Here is a 19,706-nt window from a genome sequence, read left to right as displayed (position 1 = left end):
CAAATTGTGTGGAAACTAATAAAAGGAGATAAAAGGGTACTAACGAATATATTGGAAAAGTTAGTATGAGGTTGGGATTCCCGTCACGTGTTCGAATGTTAAGATTCACTTTGGCCGTTTTGCAAATGAAGGCAGTTTCCGAAATGGCGTCAAATCGCCAACTTTAGTCCTAGAAAGATAGTGAGGGTAATTTTTGGTAACTGACCTATTACAGAGCTTTCACAGGGAATGGGTGGAAGTTTTTGTACTATTCAAATGGAAAACTGGGTTAGCAAGATGGAATTCTTTGCAATGTAACAGTGGCTAATGGTTTTCGTTTGTTTTAAGTAACTTGAGACCGAAGTGAAATAACCGATTTTTTAACCTTTTCTTTTTTCTCAAATATGCATGTTAAACTAGAAATATATCAAGTTAATACATCTTATATCTTCTTACCTATTATAGATAAATACTTCTTTCGTCCTAGACCATTTCGTGAACGCATCAGCACATTATTTAATGTCTCGTTTTAATATGAGTAGACTCATTTAATTTAAAGCTCTCCGGTACTGTTTCAATTAATATTTTCATGATAATAATTTCTTTGTCATCGAATTTAAAACCAATTATGTTGGAAAAATGGAACTCTTTTATGATTGAACTGAAAACAAAATGAATGTTTTTTTATATTAATTATATTTTTAAAAGAAAGAAAGTTATTTTAATTTTTTATCTAACGAAGAGTTCGGAAGTTGTACTTCTTTTTATAAATACGTTGTATATTGCTCTCTTCTGTTGGCAGTATGACAATGCGCAGTAGGAGCGTCCCTAAGGAGCGTCGTTCAAGACACTTTGATAATTAATCGAAAGCCCCTGGTTCAATTATACTTAGCAAAATTATCTTTTTTAAATTAAGAACCTCACAAAGACAAGTTTCATTTATATTACGAGCACTTTATATTTTAAGACAGAAAATAATTACACAAACGTCCACAGCAATTATTGACCTTATACCTTATAACCCCCCTCCCCTTTGTTACCCCCTCCGGTTGATTGAGGGGAGGCATGTGCCCAGCACTGGAACGTATATAGGCTATTTATGTTATGTGTATGTTATACCTTATTTATATTCTAAATTCCACCTCTATTAAAGAAAATACTTTTAATTTTTTGTACTTAAATAACTTTCAATAAGAATTTCTTTCGCGTCTCTCAGCGGTAATTAAAATAAGTACCAAAGCACTTCGCAGCCTAAAATAGGAAGGGCCCCGAGCTACGTGTTTGAATAAATTTAAACTTGTTTAGTAAAATTTTTGTTATTTTTAACTTGGCCATTTCTTAAAATAGAATCGACCTTATTTTACTAAGAAAACAATTCATGTTTGTTTCATAGATAATTAAAACAGATAAAAAAGCCAACATTATTTTTTATTACCTATGCACAAAATACATAATTTAATGCCTCCTGCTTCTTCTTTCGTGTTGAATACGATGCTATCACAAATATAATTAAAATCATGTGGTTTCCAAGATTCGTAGCCGGTTAATGGTAATAGGCTCGTCCCCTGTCACATGGGACTTAAACATAGCTGGCGAGGAGTGGGTACTAATGTACACTTTTTCAGGGATACATAGGCGTAATGCAATGTTGTGGTACTAACCTGGTTGCCCAAACTGGCAACACTAGACAGACGTCCATATTTTATACCAGTTAAGCCGGGGGATATACCACCTAGAACCCGACATTACTATACAGAGGCGGAGGACAGAAGTCCTAGTACGGCTTTGAATTCGACTACTCTAGGTGCCATCCCACTCGCGTCAGACAGAGTACTGCAGAGCAGAAAGTTCCCTCAATCAGCGCTTATCGCTATCGACCCACTAGGGTCGATTCATTCTTTCCAATATTTTTCCTCTCATACGACGCCCTGAGCCGAGGTTTGCAGCCAACTGGGCACCCTCAGGCCTGTTATCTTAAACGTTGTACCGGGTGAGAGCCTTCAGCGCTCCCCATTTGTCCGGCCAAGTAGTTAATAAATCTACAATAAGTCACGTCAAAACGAAAAGTAAGCGGGGCAGAAGGCAAGAGGGAAACTGTTGCCCTATTTTCCCTAAAAAGTAAGAAAGTAACATGGAGTATGCTACAATTAATGATGATGAAGTCGGAATATGGTGTCCACCTGTAAAGTCAGATTTATCTCATTTTATTGTTGTTGTTTTTTTTGCGTATTACTTATTAATATTAAATAAGTTCTTTTGTACCTACTAACGCCTATGGTTCCAAATCCGAAATAAACATTTATTCATTCATTCATGCATAAAGTTTAAGTGCCTCTACTATTTTTAAACGTTTTCTAAACTGATCCACGCAATATGTAAACGATTTTATTATAGAAAAAAAAAAGTTTTTTTTTTTATTAAACTGACATCGTCAATACGGCCAGGATTATAAACCCGCCTGCGAATTGGCCTTAATTCTCTGGCGACAATGCGAGGCAAATAACGAGAAACAACATTTATATCGTTGACGAGAAAAATTGGCACAAAATGAGTACTGTTTCGGAATGCTAATTTGGAATTGTACAGTACGTAACGATCGTACCAGTATATTCCCGAGGAAATTATTTTTGCTTAACAAACGAAAAAGTTTTTAAAGCTAATGAAGTAAATAAAAATATTGTTGTTATTTTTATATAGCCTGCATCATCGCAAAAGTATGGAGAAAATAACTTAAAAAAGCACTAAATTGTACGTGAATTTTCCGACAGGAAATTCAACGTAATATCAACTCAAAATTGTGGTCTGAATCATCCCTTAAAGTTTTCGTTACGGTGCCAGTAACACCCATATGGCTACCCGTACGTATTTATACATGGTGTAAATGACACCGTAACGAATACTGAGAGGGATGATTCGGCTCACAGTTCTGAGTTAATATCAAGTGGAATTTTCCATAGCAAAAGTGTAGAATTGAAAATAAATAAAACAAATAATAACATGAATATTTCGACGGAAAATTTCATTTGATATTAACTCAGAATCATGAGCTGCATCTTCGCCCGCTGTATTCAGTACAATGTCACTAACACCCTGCTTTGTTTGATTCTGCTTAACACCTTTGAAACATAACATAACCAGTGTTGAGACTTCTGTTCTAGCCGTAGGTCACTGGCTCGACAATGTACGGTCACGAGCATTAATATGTGTACACTTTGGTACCATGTCACTTGAACTTTTTTGACAAATTGAACTGTAAGTCTCACTAAATGTCAAATATCTTAGTGCGACAGAGTCCTGAAGTGGGTACATTATATTGCTCATGACTCTACGCACACAAACTGTAACAACGTCCACACTCACCCTCGGCTCGTGTGACACAGACGTTTGTTCATTTACGCGCGAACACACGAGACAATGTATGTACGTCTTTATTAGACGTCTACTACAACCAGCATCACGCCTCTATCCTTGGAGGGGTAGACGGAGAAATAATAGTACATCCACTCCTGTTAAACCTTCATCATCATCAGCCCATTAATGTCCCACTGCTGGGGCATGGGCCTTCCCTATGGATGGATAAGGGGATCGGGCCTTAAACCATCACGCGGGCCCAGTGCGGATTGATGGTTATTAACGACTGCCAATGCTGCCGAGACCAACGGCTTAACGTGCCTTCCGAAGCACGGAGAAGCTCGAGATATTTTTTTTTTGTGGTCACCATTCTAGACCGGCCTTTGCGAAAGTTGCTTAACTTCAACAATCACAGACCGAGCGCGTTTACCGCTGCGTCACCGAACTCCTTACTCATGTTTCTTCCATGTATCAGACGAAACCTTGTCATTTACCAGATCCTGGAAGATTTCGTGATATCAATTATTGTTGAACCAGACATTAACCCAAACTGATAAAAGCCTAATTCAGTAGTTCAGAGCCGGGTTTCGAACCCATGACACCACGAAGTAACTCACGCGTTCTACGAACAAGGCTATCTATTCACGTCTATGGTGTAATGGTACATAAGTTAGTACGAAACCATCTTATTGTTTTTTCTATCGTCTAGTTTGTGAGGTGGATGACCAATCTCATCAACTTTGGTGTCAGAGTTATTATTGAGCTATCGAAACCATCGGTCCGTTTAGATTACGACAGTTTCTAAAAAAATTCAAGCAATAAAATAGATATTGTACATTTTTTTCTTTTTGTTGTCACATCCAAGTCACGTTTGACGACGAGCAGCTTTGCCAACATTAATGAAATATTAGACTCATGTTTTTATTTTCCTCTTGAACATACCATCGTCCAGAACTCACTTTGAAAGTAATTCTCTTTACTATAAAATAAATAAAATACTTTTATGTCTCCAAACTTTGAAAGAGTAGGCAATGGAAAAAGTTTTAGGGCCAAAGATACTCGTAAAACGTGTACGTTCCATTTCATGATAGACAGATTAATGTATATCTACTTGTACAGTGTCTGTGTCTATTACAGTATCACGTTCCTATAGTTCTTTTATTTTTCGTTAGGTAAAACAAAATTGGAAACTAAAATCACGACGAATCTAGACGTGGACTGAGATCCCATCCCAATGTCGTTAATATCCCACCAGCCCGTGTGAAGCGTTTCGCTTCCTCATTTCTAATACGAACGGCTATGGTCTGGAATAGAGAAGTTTCCAACTAGTCAAATCAGTTAATTATTGATAAACGTCTTATCTACTGAGATTTTAGTCAAATGCCTACCACCCATAAAAAACACGATGAAATCAGACACGGCACACACACGCATATGTCGGCGGAGGGCCACAGTCCACATAGTGAGGTTCCATGGGGGATATATACGTAAGGAAATCCTTTTGAATGTATAGTTCACTTTTTTTATTGAAATTCGGGCAGAGTAACGGCTTACAACACAGTTCAAATACAAATGTGTCCGCTCAAATGGCGCGCGGACTTAAATAGTACGTGACAAACAACCCCCCACTACTACCCTGACCACGCCATTCAAGCGTCGTGACTTACAATTGATTTAACTTCTAATAAATCAATATTACAATTAAATTATTAGTAAAAATACAAGAAGTTGCATATAAATATAAATACAATTAAATAACTTATTTTGCGTAATTTAAATACAGAATTATAAATAAACTAAACCGTAAGTTGTAAACACTCAACTCGGATGTAATCATAAATTGATTTAACATAAAAAAATAACACGATACAGTTTTCCTACTAATTACTTATAGTAATATAGTGAACAAAAAGGTACGCCGCCCATACATACATACGTAAACTCACGTCTATTTCCTACTAGAGTAAGCAGATTAACGAATTGCAATTGCTTTAATCCTGACATACTGTTGTTTCCTCTACATACGAGTAGGTAGATTAACGTTAAAACACGGGCGCCGATTCAGAAATGATCGTATGCAAACGTTTATTGCGAACATCCTTCATTTGTTCAATGTACGTATACCTAGGCCTTCCTAAGTCTATAATATGGTTGAATATAAGCACATTATTCTCTCAAACAAGTCGTTACTTAAGAAAAACGACACCGCTCTTCTTATGTATAAATATGTAGTTAAAACAATACGTGTTCGTAGCTTGAGCTTGAGATATAAACTTGCATATAATGAGGTAAATATCTCTCTTCAGCACAAGTTTGTCCCTAACGACTTCAGTGGATATGTTCCGCTGAGGGTTGACGGAGGTTCCAAAACTTCTACCTAGCTCAATTATATAGCTGACATGTTCATAGGTTTCCCCAGATTTGATCTAGGCTCAAGGATATCTGGATATTATACGTGGTTTGATTTAGGTTTGGTATGCACGTAATTTAAATGAATAACTCATTGGTACAACCCCGGTGCAGGACTTGCACCAATGAGTTATTAATTTATCTTACGTGCAGTTTGCACTAATACCATAGAATAAGGAAGCTAATATTGTTGGCTCGACTTTTATAGACGGCGATACGGCTCTATCACTTGGGTCTAACAGAAAGCTTAGTGAAATATAGGTACTTAGATCATCTTACGATGGATGCATCTACCCCATTGGAATGTAATGGTGAGCTTATGTGAGTTATATTTTTATAGTACCGTCTGTTGTTTGAAATAAAACTTTTTTTTTTGGAATTGGTCACTGTTACTTTTCTTGTTTAGTACCTATTTAGGACAGGCTCAATATCTTTATCCTTACTCTAAAGGCTAGGACACATTAGGACACAATATAATACAAATAACTTTATTACACACAACATACAAAACAAATTTAACACACATGGATGAAAGATACAGTACAATCTGGCGGCCTTATAAGCAGCAATTTCTTCCAAGCAACCAAGACACCATGTTGGCGTATGCAGTTGCTAAATGCTGTAAAATAACTCAGTAAATAACTAAAGGATTGGTTTCATTGGTTTGGCTAGGACATCGCAGGCTGATCACCCGATTGTTCGAAAGTTTGAATATCGGAAGGCACGTCAAGCCGTTGGTCCCGGTTACTACTTACTAATGTATGTAAGTAAGGCCGTTGGCGGCTCAATAATAACCCTGACACCAGGGTTGATGAGGTCATTCACCTCACAACCCACACGATAGAAAAATAATACGCCTAAAGGATAGTTGACAAAAGGATCAACTTAGAAAAGGCTTGTTTACGAAAAATCGAGTACAAAAATAAAACTCAAAGAAAAAATGGAATATTCGCCTTAATTTGTGTATATTTGATAGAATCCTAAATAAATAGCAATCATGCTATATTTTTCTACTGTAATACAGAAACTAGAAGATGTTGTATGGGTATACATTACGGGACAAAGGACGGAAAATACAAGAAAATTCTGCCAAACGTTAAGTTTAAGTCAATATCGATATTAAGTAGCTCATAAACATTATACCCCGGTCCCGGGTTCGAATTCCGATGAAGAAATATCACTAAAATCACCTTGTGATCCTTAGTTTGGTTAGGACAGTACAGGCTGAACACCTGATTGTCCGAAAGTAAGACGACCCGTGCTTCGCGGGCACGTTAAGCCGTTGGTCCCGGTTACTATTTACTGATGTAAGTACGTAGTCGTTACATGAGTCATGTCAGGGGCCTATGACGGCTCAATAGTAACCCTGATACCAGAAATAGAAGAACATTATATTAATGTGGTGTAGTGACTCCTATAATATGTAACATTTGAAAACAAAGCCCGCAAGTGGAAAATGTAACAATATATAACATCACGCGTATATCCCCGTAAGGGTAGGCAGAGGTGTAATAGCATACACTTACACCAATTCTTCGCCAGCTGTGTTTAAGTTCCATGTAATAGAGGGCGAGCCTATTGCCTCAAGCCAGACACAAATCGGCTTACACTTTTAAATAACTATTTTCTTCAAACAGTACGTAAATAATTAACCTTTCACTAAGTACTAACTAGGTCGCACGAACTAAAGCAAAAACGCGTGTAATTATGATATAGTGCAACCTTATGCAAATTACGCAAGGGCAGTCATTTCGCATAATTTGCATAACACTAATAGTTTAAATGAATTATTTTAATGGTATTTAATAATATAACAGATTAACAACCCTAAATACACGGGAAATTACGGTATACATTTTCAGTAATAAAAAATGTTCAGTAGGTCATTCGTTGGAAAAAATAAACAAACATAAAATTCAGGGTGACCCGTGGTTGCCCCGTTGTAAGATCGCTTGACACTCACTGTAAGGTCGCAGTTGGAAACCTCATTGTTTCCAACTTGGCTAAGCCTCGAATCGGGCCACGAATCTGCCCACCGCTTATTGAAAGTTACATACATACATAAACTCACGCCTATTTTCCACCAGGGTAAGCAGAGACTATATAATTCCATTTGCTTCGATCCTGACACACTTCATACACGCACGCCGGTTCCGAGTAGATCGTATCGTCGACCTTATTGAATGTTGCGTATTTAAATAATTATTTTCGCATACATAACATTGCGACTAATTGCAGATATTAAAAAAAAAACATACATTTTAAACGAAATCTCTCATAAATTTTAAGCCATGTTAGTTTAATTAGCGAATTGTGAAACCAATCTCATAATATAATGGCTAATAAAACAGATTTTTAATTGTGTAATGATTTTCGTTGACAGCCTCCGTGGTCTAGTGACAGCCTCCGTGGTCTAGTGAAAGCCTCCGTGGTCTAGTGGTTAGAGCGTTAGGCTCACGATCTGGAGGTCCGGGTTCAATTCCCGATGGGGACATTGTCGAAATCACTTTGTGAGACTGTCCTTTGTTTGGTAAGGACTTTTCAGGCTTGAATCACCTGATTGTCCGAAAAAGTAAGATGATTCCGTGCTTCGGAGGGCACGTTAAGCCGTTGGTCCCGGCTATTAGCCGTAAAAACACCTCCACCAACCCGCAGTGGAGCAGCGTGGTGAAGTATGCTCCATACCCCCTCCGGTTTATTGAGGGGAGGCCTGTGCCCAGCAGTGGGACGTATATAGGCAGTTTATGTAATGATTTTCGTTAAGTATGTGTTTTGATATTTTCATTGAAATACAACTACTTACTTCTTTTTCTATCGTGTGGGTTGTGAGGTAGAGTACCAACCTCATCAACCCTGGTTTCAGGGTTACTATTGAGCCGCCAAAAGCCCCCGACATGGCTCATGTAACGACTACTTACTAACTTTATTCGATTATTGACATTATTGTTTTCGTATTTATTAACACTACGATAGCAAATAATCTTCTACTATTGTTACCTCAGAAACCTTGATCAAATGTATAATATGTTTTAGTCTTTATTCCAAAATGCAATTTACGTTACTCATAATTCCATAGTCATTTAATCCCATAAGCTTTACCGCGATACGACCATATCTAACTGCATATTTATCATGGTCGTGGTCCTCCAATAAATCCGGATTAGAGCGTTCTTTGTCCTGAGTGAACTTGATATCTTCGTTGGATTTATTACTGTCCTCACTCCACCTGTCCTCTTTAAGTTTTCCGGGCAATCTATTCTCCCTTGAGACAGTTCGATAAGGACTTTCGTAATGCCGCGCGCTGGTTTTGGTTAGCTGGGCGTTCGTTGCCGGGTCTTAGGCGATTCTCACACTGCCCCGCATGATACAGCGTAGCGTTCATGCGGATGCGTTTTCTGTGTGTTAGACTGTGCGTGTTTTCTATACAAACGGAGATACATACAAGCAACGGAAGAACACCCATCCACGCGCTACGCTGAATCATGTGGGGCAGTATGAGAATCGCTTTAAAGCCTTTATACATTGTTATTTCGGCAGCGATGCAACCGCGCGTTTGTCAGCATCTTTACACCAGGGGGGTTAAAAAGGCTACATCGAAGCAATTCACCTAAAAAAGCAATATTGTTATTTGACATTTGTTTGCATTGCGCACTGACTTGTATATGCGCAAATTTCTAATTGCAATATTGCTTTTTAGACGAATTGCTTCGATGTGGCTTTTTTAACCCCCCTGTTATAAACAAACATTTAGATCGGGTGTGCATCGGAGTTGACTTATTTTGATAGTGTTACATATAAATAAGGTATATATTTTTCTTAATCTGTTACCACTCAATTAAACATAGCTATATTGATAATCGAGCTCGGTGGAGGAGCTCGGTGGCGCAGCGGTTAACGCGCTCGGTCTACGATTGTTGAAGTTAAGCAACTTTCGCAAAGGTCGGTCATAGGATGGGTGACCACAAAAAAAAAGTTTTCATCTCGAGCTCCTCCGTGCTTCGGAAGGCACGTTAAGCCGTTAGTCCCGGCTGCATTAGCAGTCGTTAATAACCATCAATCCGCACTGGGCCCGTGTGATGGTTTAAGGCCCGATCTCCCTATCCATCCATGGGGAAGGCCTGTGCCCCAGCAGTGGGGACGTTAATGGGCTGATGATGATATTGATAATCGAAACATCGATATTTGTACCTACTATTATTATTCGAATCTAACTCATTTTAATGTTCCCCGTGACACTATTCCGGTGCTAAGTTTGCGAATCGAAATGTCACATTAAACGTTAGCATGGCATGGCGGGGGATATTAACTAGGGTAACAAATCACAACATTTTATTGCGTTCTTTATGATCGGAATAAAGCAGTCTTCATAAAATCAACAGCTTTTCAATATCCAAAGCTTTTGCAAGTTTTGAAAATAACTCCCGCGGCCGCGCCGGAAAAACTAGCGTCGCAGTACCTACTTATCTGCCATCAGCATAGAAATATTGTGACCTTGTATGATTTGTCAATTAGTTCCATAAAAATCCGCTGGACTTGTTTCGCGCATACTTTACTTTACTATCCTGACCTGTTTTATACAAATACCAGATGTTGCGTGGTTCGCTCGCTGATAAAGCAGCTCGTGTGTCCCGTGTTTGTTCGAAACTGCCCCACCTACCTCTTTGTATGGCGGCGATTGTATTTGACCAAGATTTAAATAAATTAAGCGAAAAAAATTATTGATCCAGGTTTAGTTTTGCCAGGCCGTGGGGTGTTTCCTTGATGCGGAGCAGTTTTCCCATACTCACCGGGAGATCGTGATCAACCCCCCCAACCCCCCAAAGCTCCTTCTGGGAGGACAACTACGTCAGTGAGTATGTGAGTCAGTCAGTCAGTAGTACATGGGTTACCAGCAATATATATTATACAAATATATAAATTACAGCAACGCTTTTAGATAAATATGACACTGTGACAGTAACATATTCCGCTACATAATCCGAAATCTAAACTCCACTCGAATCTGGACATGTAATCAGCACAGATCGATGCTCAAACGCATTGTTCTGTGTTTATCCGTCTGTCTGGCAAACTTCAGCCAAGCGAAATAAACAAACCGCTTCTAAATTTCGATTTTAACGAGTGTTCCCCGTTTTTATTTCAACCCGATGGTTCAAGCTCATTCGATGTTGTATCGATTCCTAGATCGGTGGATTAATCGGGTCAGTGGTATTTTGTATCGTCTGCACCGAGTTATTTGAAGAGGTCATCGCTCTATCGAACGGTTGGTATGAATTATTAATTGTATTTGTTTTGTCTTTCAACTGTCTAATGGCTTTTGCTGTTGGTGTGCGTGTTTCTTCAGCCTTGTTTGCGAGTTCTGGTGAAGGAGCTTACTGAAATTTTAATTCTGGTATTTCTGGTTTGTAGTTCTTTTTTTTATCTTCTCGTGTGGGTTCTGAGGTGGATTATCAACCTCATCAACCCATGTGTCGGGGTTATTATTGAGCCGCCAAAGGCCCCATCGTAGCAAGGTGTAGTTAATATCTGTACTTTTAAAAACATCAGTAACAACATAATATATTTGCCTCCTTCTAATTTGATGAATTATTTATCACTTGATAATAAATGTGAAAAAAAAATTATGAAAAAAAATATATATATACTTTATTGCACTTAACAACTAGTTACATCACAAACAAGAAATGGACGTTTACAAGGGTGGACTTATCTCTAAGAGAGATCTCTTCCAGCCAACCCAGAGGTAGTATTAGAATAACTGCGGAAGAATACTTTTATCAGCCTACAAATTGCAAAAATACTTACATTTAAAAAATAATATTAAAAATTCTAGATTCAATCAACTGTTAAAATATTTTCCCGTAAGTAGGCCACGCAGAATTGGCCTTAACAAAATATTTGATAAATCCTTCGTCCAATTACGTCCGCCAAACAGCTTTTACGGTTTTTATTTTTTAATTTTAATATCCGGCCCGTCAGTGTTTACATGAAGAAGTGAAAAATCGTCTGCTTTTATAACAATATATATTTCTTCCTTAGTTTCCTGTTTATTAATTAAATTTTTTATAATACTAAAAGAAATAATCATATTATTAAGATCCGAACTTACTACTCATCAATTGTATTAGAATATTCAATTAATAATTAAGTGGCAGTGAATAGACGGTGAAAGTCAATGAAACATCGATCGAATATTATTACAACCTTTGCTTACGCCCTTCAAATATATATGTACTGAATATATTACACCTGTACTAAACAGACGAGCGACATTCACGACCGATCATAACACGCCCACTCAATCGATTATTTTCGTCTATATAAAAGATGTATTGCGCCCTTGACTTTATAGTTCAAGTTACCAGTCCTTGACAAGACAGTCAGTCCTCGATATGAGTACAAAAGAACTGAATACCGAAATACTTAGAGAAAATATTGTTTGTTTGTTACCCAATATACTATAGGAATAAGATTCCTAATTCAGAAACTGGAATTCCTTATACTTTTAGTACTTAAGCCAGTATTATCGGGTTAGGTAAAGACAAAAGTCGTTAGAAGATTTATTTATTATGATGCAGCAGTACGTACATACAAACGCACAATTAAAAATAACTTCCGGTAAGTTCTGTTCTTTTTATTTTATAATAACACTAGAAATAAGTCATTTACTAACGCATATGAGTCAATAGTTACTTGCAATAAAGATTTTATTTATTTATTATTTAATCCTGTCAATTATGGGCGCACACAACACGACAACACTAACAATAAGAGCTAAAGTTTACAATAATAATTTATTTCCCACCGGGGTAAGACGGAATTCAATTTGCTTCGATCATCACACTTCTCTTGCTTCCTCCACATTCATCAATCGTGTCATACACGCACGCCGGTTCAGAGTCGATCGTACTGAGCCTTTTCAATAAAAAATAATAAAACTAATTATTTATTCTGTTTTTGTTTAAAAATATACAGGATGCTAGTCACACCGTACCGAATACCGAAGAATGTGAATCATCACACAGGAAAAATACACTTGACATTAACTCAGAATCATCCCCCTCAGTATCTGACACGGTATCACTCATCTCCCTAATATTATCCCGTTTTTCACAGGGTCCACTTACCTAAACTGAAGATTTGACAAGTCCGGTTTTATACCTTCTAACCCGTTAAGCGTAAACCAGTCGAAAATGCAATTCTCGGAAATGTAGATATCCTTACGATGTTTTTCTTAAAACCGCAGAGTACGTGATATTCGTTTATGATCCAAACATGAATTCGAAAACAAATTTGGCAATCATCGGATTATGCTCGTGCTTGATTCGAACATGCGACCTCAAAGTGAGTGGCAAGCGTTCTACCAACTAGGCTACCACGGCTCCTCGATACGGTGTCACTAACGACCTGTATTAATATCCTTTTTTCTACTCCTCTACTTTAATCTGGCATTTAAATAACCAAAAAGTCTAATATAAGTACATACATAATTAAACTCTTTGAAAAAGTGTACGCTCTATGGCCTATAAAAGCATTGTTTACAAAGTGTAACTGTACTATAATGTCGCCAAAAAAGCATTGTTGTTGTTTTTTTTTTTGACCTGGAAACTGGCACCTTTACTTTGTTTGGTGCCATAGATATACTATAAAAAAAAAGTATACATTTGCCGCCATTTTCCCGCGCGTTGGAAAATAAATTGGAAATTTTTTTTGTTTCATTTAAAATTACGTCGTCGTAGAAAAAGTATTGTATGCAACGTTGTATAACTAGGTCAAAAAATGCTCGTGGCGTCTCTTATTGCGATGTTCGCCAAGGCTCACATCGCAACTCACGCCACTCGCATTTTTTGACCCTTCTTATACAACTGTTGCATAAAATACTATAACAGTACACTTTAAAATAAATACACCTGGTAGTAAACCTTCAATGTCTTCTGTACAGTTAAACATAACGTTTGTCGTCATAAAACACGACAGCGATACGTGGTGTTGTCGCAAGTTACGAACATGACGTAAACTTTATTGGGTTCGTTAAATTTTCGCTTTGACAACGACAAATTTTATCGCGTAGAGATTATGGGCATAATGACCTATCACATAAAGCTATCACAAGTTTTGTCCAAGATTTGTTTTGATACAATGTTTACCGCCTCAAAGTAACTCTGATACTACAGTTGGTGGGTTGATTGACCTTACAGCCTGGTGAGAGTTGAAGGTATAATCGTAAACTTTGCCATTCATTACCCATGAAAAATTACCTATAGAGAGTACACAAAACTTAAAACTTAATTAAATTAAATTGTAGCTTATGTAACTTTCGAAATACAGATCTAATTAAGGTCCCACCCATCATTTCAGTAATTTTAAATTTTCTGTTCTCACCGAGGCGTGGTGGAGTATACCCCATCCGTTTGATCGAGGGAAGGCATGTGCAGTGGGACATATAGGCGGTTAAGTTTATGGATTAGTCATCATCATCATGATCAGCCCATTAACGTCCCCACTGCTGGGGCACGGGCTTTCCCTATGGATGGATAGGGAGATCGGGCCTTAAACTATCACGCGGGCCCAGTGCTGATTGATGGTTATTAACGACTGCCAATGCAGCCGGGACCATCGGCTTAACTTGCCTTCCGAAGCACGGAGAAGCTTGAGATATTTTTTTTTGTGGTCACCCATTCTAGACCGGCCTTTGCGAAAGTTGCTTAACTTCAACAATCGCAGACCGAGCACGTTTACCGCAGCGCCACCGAGCTCCTCCATGGATTAGTATTTCCATGTAAACAAAGTGTTTACCAGCTTCTTTAAATCCATCTATCTCTGTAAACATTTTACCAACCTATGTATAAGGTAGTAGATACTATAAAGTACAATTTCAAATACAAAAACAATTTATCTTAACTTTGAAAACTACGAGCAGTGGACAGTCATTTGTTTCCTTCAAATGGTTTCATTTAAAGTTGTTTCGTACTGAAAACATGTTTAATGTTTAGAAGTTTACGCCGAGATAAAACTTCATGCTTTACTTGCTTTTGCTTGCAACTTTGTTTGAAAATTGTCAACTTACCTTATCGGCACTCCACGCGTCCAATCCAATTCTTACTTCAATTCAATTTCACCTCTTTTCATAATTCGACCAAAATCATGGTGATTCCAATTTATGGAGATATTTTTTCAATATTTATTATTCTCTATTTAAAATGGCGATATGCCTTTTAAACTGCCCAGATTTTCAGAAGGTCCCTACCTATCAAATACTTACTTTTTACTTTTTTTATTTCGTTACGAATTTTATTACACACATTCGTAATCGCTTCCAGCAACCTTCGGTTATTCACAGATACGTTTATTTGCTAGAACGTGGTCATGTCATAGAAATAAAAAAGTGTTCCATTTTTAAATCCCAGAACACTCACCGACATTGGCAATGCATAAAACAATAGTTCTTTACACCAACCCAGTAAGGTCAAAGCTAATCTCCTATCCAGTTGATTGATGTCGTTGCACCATTGCCGGTAAATTAACTGCCACTCGCCCGTCAAAACGAGGCTCCAACGTCACTCGAACAGCTGGCTACGAGAAAAAGTAATAAACTGGCACTGGCAACCTCTGGCCGCCGGGTGTCACTTCAAACTTGTGAGAACAATGTCATTTTGGGAGATCTGGGGGTTAAAAAGGCCACATCGAAGCAATTCATCTAAGAAAGCAATATTGCAATTTGACATTTGCGCATATAAAAGTAAGTGCGTAATGCTAACAAATGTCAAATAGCATTAGGTATAAATTTCTTAGATGAATTGCTTCGATGTGGCCATTTTGACCCTGTTATAGTGATGTGGCCGCAATGTCAAAAAATGTGATGAACTTATACTATGATGGGCTGATAACCTATCACGGTACTATTCATCATAATTATCTATTTTGGAATCAATATCAAAAGTGTTTATGGATTATCTTAATGATGAATTGTGGCTCTGTCAACCCCTTTATGGATAATTTGACTTACATCTGATTTGAATTTCTGAACTAAAAACTTAAGAACGTTTCTTTTGTCCGTCAAGGTTAATAGGTATGACTTTCCCGATGAGTTTCAAGAGTACTATTTACCCGTAGGTAGGTAGGTATGTTCTTACTACTTCACCAAAATGATCATGTTTCAAGTCACTTCAACGTGTGTAAACTTATCAAAAACATTTCAACAACACCCAACCACTCCTAGCATTATCCCGTTTTTCACAGGGTCCGCTTACCTACTCGTAACTTAAAGATTAGACAGGTCTAGTCTTTTACAGCCTAACGGAGCACCCTCAAGCCTGTAGTCTTAAACGTTGTACCGGGTGAGAGCCTTCAGCGCTCCCTGTTTCTCCGGCCAAGTAGTTAATGCCATCTGCGGCACATCTACAATAAGTTACGTCAAAAAAGAAAAAAAAACAGTTTTTTACAGAAGCGACTGCCTGTCTGACTTTCCAACCCGCGAAGGGAAAACCAGCCCAATACAGGTTAGGTCACATACCTCCAAAAATGCATTTCTTGGGAATGTGGGTTTCCTCACGATATTTCCCTTCACCGCTGAGCACGTGATAATCATTTATGATCCAAACATAAATGATTATGGTTTCAGGCTTTTTGGCGGGAAACGGGAACGGGACAGTTGCTTTCTTCATTGAATAATCTAAATAATTAATACGAAGTGGTGTTTTGTGGTTAATGATCGCATAAAGTTAGTCGGAAGACATTCGCGAGTGTTATTATATCGGAGTATTCAATAAACAAAGTGTATCTGCCTATTTTCGCTTCGTGCCAGGAAGCCGCTTCATAACTCGAAAGTTTATGCGGACTTTTGAGTTAATTCGTTTGGGGTTCGGAGTAGGAGTCTACTCCGAGTGTGAGGGCTTAGGTTTCATCATCATCACCTTTCATTATTTCATTAATCATCAAGAAAAAAAATACGTAAGACATGGCTGTATGGGCATAGTTCCCTTTGCCTTACCCTTCGGGGAAAACCAAAACAAAAAAAATGATTATGGTTTCAACATTAACACGAGTATTCAAAATGATCCCAAATTAAATATCGTGGTCTTTATACAAGGCAAGAAATCACACAAGGGATTAAATAAAGCTCCCATTTAATTACCGTATCCCATTGTAATTATTCTCCGTTTAATAAAATATGATTGGGTCCAACCGCATAGGTCGTCACGTCATTAATTCCTCGTGCAATTACGGGTTAAAAAATGATAAATTATTACGGTCCATCATTTTGGGTCCCATAATTTTTCGGCCCACACAGATTAATTTTATGTACAACATATTCATAGGTGCCTTGTTGACTGAAGGACAATATCGTGGGGGAAATGATTATAACATCTCGTTATGGAAATGTGTTTGGCTTTGGAAATTCTGAACCCTCATTTATTTTACAAACCACACATTATACCTGTATTCCTTTTGAAATTACCTGGATAATAAATATATTTATAATGTGAAAATAAATTATTGTTTTGCCGCAAATTACTTTTAATACTTGGCTGGAATACACGATACCAAACATATCGTCAATAAGTAGAAAAATCGTTCTTATTATAATACTAGCTTTTACCCGCGACTCCGTCCGCGTGGCGTGTTATAAAAGAAAGATCTTTGTGTGTGTGGGAGAAAGGTTAAAAAATGCTTAATTTTATTATTTTTAAATGAGGTTACAGTATAAGTAGCTCAGTTAAATAATGAATTGTTATTAATTTCTAGATTATTAGTTTATGACTTGGTTTGATATTTTAGAAAAATACGATCAGTTTCGAAAATTTAAACAAAATTTAAAAATTACAACAGAAATACGCCGTGAAACGTCCGCCTGGAAAATTCAACAGAAAACTACCTACGAAAGATTTGAACCATCCAAGAATAGTGAAAAGTTCGCCCGCGGAATTCAATATTTGACACGACCATCAACGACGTCTGCCCTCACGCGTCTGCCGCGTTTCGGTTGCTCACTCGGGTATCTGCCCCCCCCTCCGCGCCTCGCCGCCGCTGTCGCCGCCCCACAAACGCCGCCGCGGCCGCGACGTTTCTTGGTTGCCACTACCGCGAGCTATAAATTTCAAGCCTCTAACTCGCTTCCCGTTCCCAGGGAAATTTTTAACTTTGCATTCACTAAGGTATATAATATATGCATGTCAAATTTCAAGCATCTAACTTATGCAGTTTAGATTTTTTCATAATTTTTTTTTTACCCGCCAATTCCCATTTTTCAAAATACAGCCGTAACTAAAATTTATATTTACTAAGGTATGCATGCATGCTTTTATTCGTAGCATGCATGCTAGATTGAAAACATCTATCTTACGCGGTTTAGATTTTATCATACAAATGTTTTTTCCGCTAACTCCCGTTCCCGTGGGAATTTTGCAATATCCAGTTGCAACTAAGCTTTAAGTTAACTATGGTACCTGCATGCCAAATTTCAAGCGTCTAACTTAAGCGGTTTAGAATTTTTATACAAAAGGGTTTTCCCGCTAATTCCTGTTCCCTTGGGAATTTCGGGAATTCCTTTCTTAGTGCACCTCTACGGTACCTAAGCTACGTCCCTTCCTAATTTCAAGTGCCTACGTTTAGCCGTTTAGGCTGTGCGTTGATATGTCAGTCATTCAGTCAGTCAGTTTCTCCTTTTATATATTTAGATATTTCCGTCATACATGATTTCTATGTAACTTTAACCATTAAGGCTGCTCATGCGACGGAAGCTTAAAAAATGGAGTAACTTCTCCCGTTTTCCCAAAATTTCCCTTCACTACTCTGCTCCTATTGATTGTAGCGTGATGAAAAGTATACTATAACCTGCCCAGGAGTATGAAGAATAATTGTACCAAGTTTCATTAAAATCCGTCCAGTAGTTTTTGTTTCTATAAGGAACATACAGACAGACAGACAGACAGACAAAAATTTTACTGATTGCATTATTGGCATCAGTATCGATCACTAATCACCCCCTGATAGTTATTTTGAAAATATATTTAATGTACAGAATTAATTGACCTCTCTACAGATTTATTATAAGTATAGATTCTTATTATGACAAAAGAAATTAATATAGAGTCATTTTAACATCATAATTGGTGCTAATTCCTGTAAATACCATCTAATTTTATTTTAAGTTATATCTGTCATTTTCTTATCCGCCGAGAAGGAAAGGGATGGGTAATCGACAAGCATAATATTTATGAAACACATTACATGTCAATTTTATGCACAAATCTAAAACAGCCGTCTAAAAATTTTACATCAGTCAATAACCCGACGGCAGGCAGGCAGCACGTCAAACGGATTGCGCGAATTTTTGATTCGCCCGGGTTATTCATTCATTTACTCATTCTTCCTAAAATTAAGAGCTGTGAATCATCCGTCCCTTTCCTTTTCGACGGATATGAAAATGACGGATATAACTTAAAATAAAATTAAGCGGTGTCTGCAGGAATCGCGACCCTTGTGTGGGTTACCGGGTTAGCAAGCCAATATTCTGGTGATTCACCTTTACTGCCAGCCGTTAACCCTTAACCCTCTACTTGCTTCCACCCATTATATGGCCAGAATATACTTTAGCCTTGGACGGGTTACCCTTAACATTAGTTTCTTTATGTGGTACTTTGCAATAATGTGTTGGTAACCTCAAGTATTTGTCCGTCTTATAGAGAAAAACTTGTAAGTTCCTTTTTGAAAAATCAAAATAGATACGCTAGTTTCAATCCAGGTAAAAAATTGAGGTCTCGTTTACTCTAGCCATAGAGGCAGCCAATCAGCTCGCGACACCAAACACTTCAGGACCCCGATACCGACCATCGACGACTTCCCTCAATCAGCACTTATCGCTATCAACCCACTAGGGTCGATTAATTCTTTCAAATATTTTTTCCTCAAAAAAAAAAGATACCGGTGTGCCTGCTGGTCCTCGGACCGATTGCAAGTGGTGACAA

The 19,706-nt window shown here is 37.8% G+C and overlaps 1 protein-coding gene across 2 annotated transcripts in view; it reads left to right on the top strand.

Annotated features, from left to right (window-relative positions):
- Positions 1–19,706, top strand: part of LOC126371529 (calsenilin) — a 318,344-nt gene that overhangs the window by 66,916 nt on the left and 231,722 nt on the right. Inside the window, exon 1 of one of the 2 annotated variants that reach the window (XM_050016854.1) lies at positions 10,918–11,002. The exons of the other annotated variant lie outside the window; for it this stretch is intronic. The gene's annotated coding sequence lies outside the window, so the exon portion shown is untranslated. Of the gene's footprint in view, positions 1–10,917; positions 11,003–19,706 lie in introns of those variants that run through there. 2 annotated transcript variants of the gene reach the window in all.

This window comes from Pectinophora gossypiella, chromosome 12, assembly GCF_024362695.1.
Source record: "Pectinophora gossypiella chromosome 12, ilPecGoss1.1, whole genome shotgun sequence".
Classification (NCBI taxonomy): Eukaryota; Metazoa; Arthropoda; class Insecta; order Lepidoptera; family Gelechiidae; genus Pectinophora; species Pectinophora gossypiella.
The sequence above is the reverse complement of the archived record's forward strand: the minus strand, read 5'-3'. Positions and strand labels throughout refer to the sequence as shown.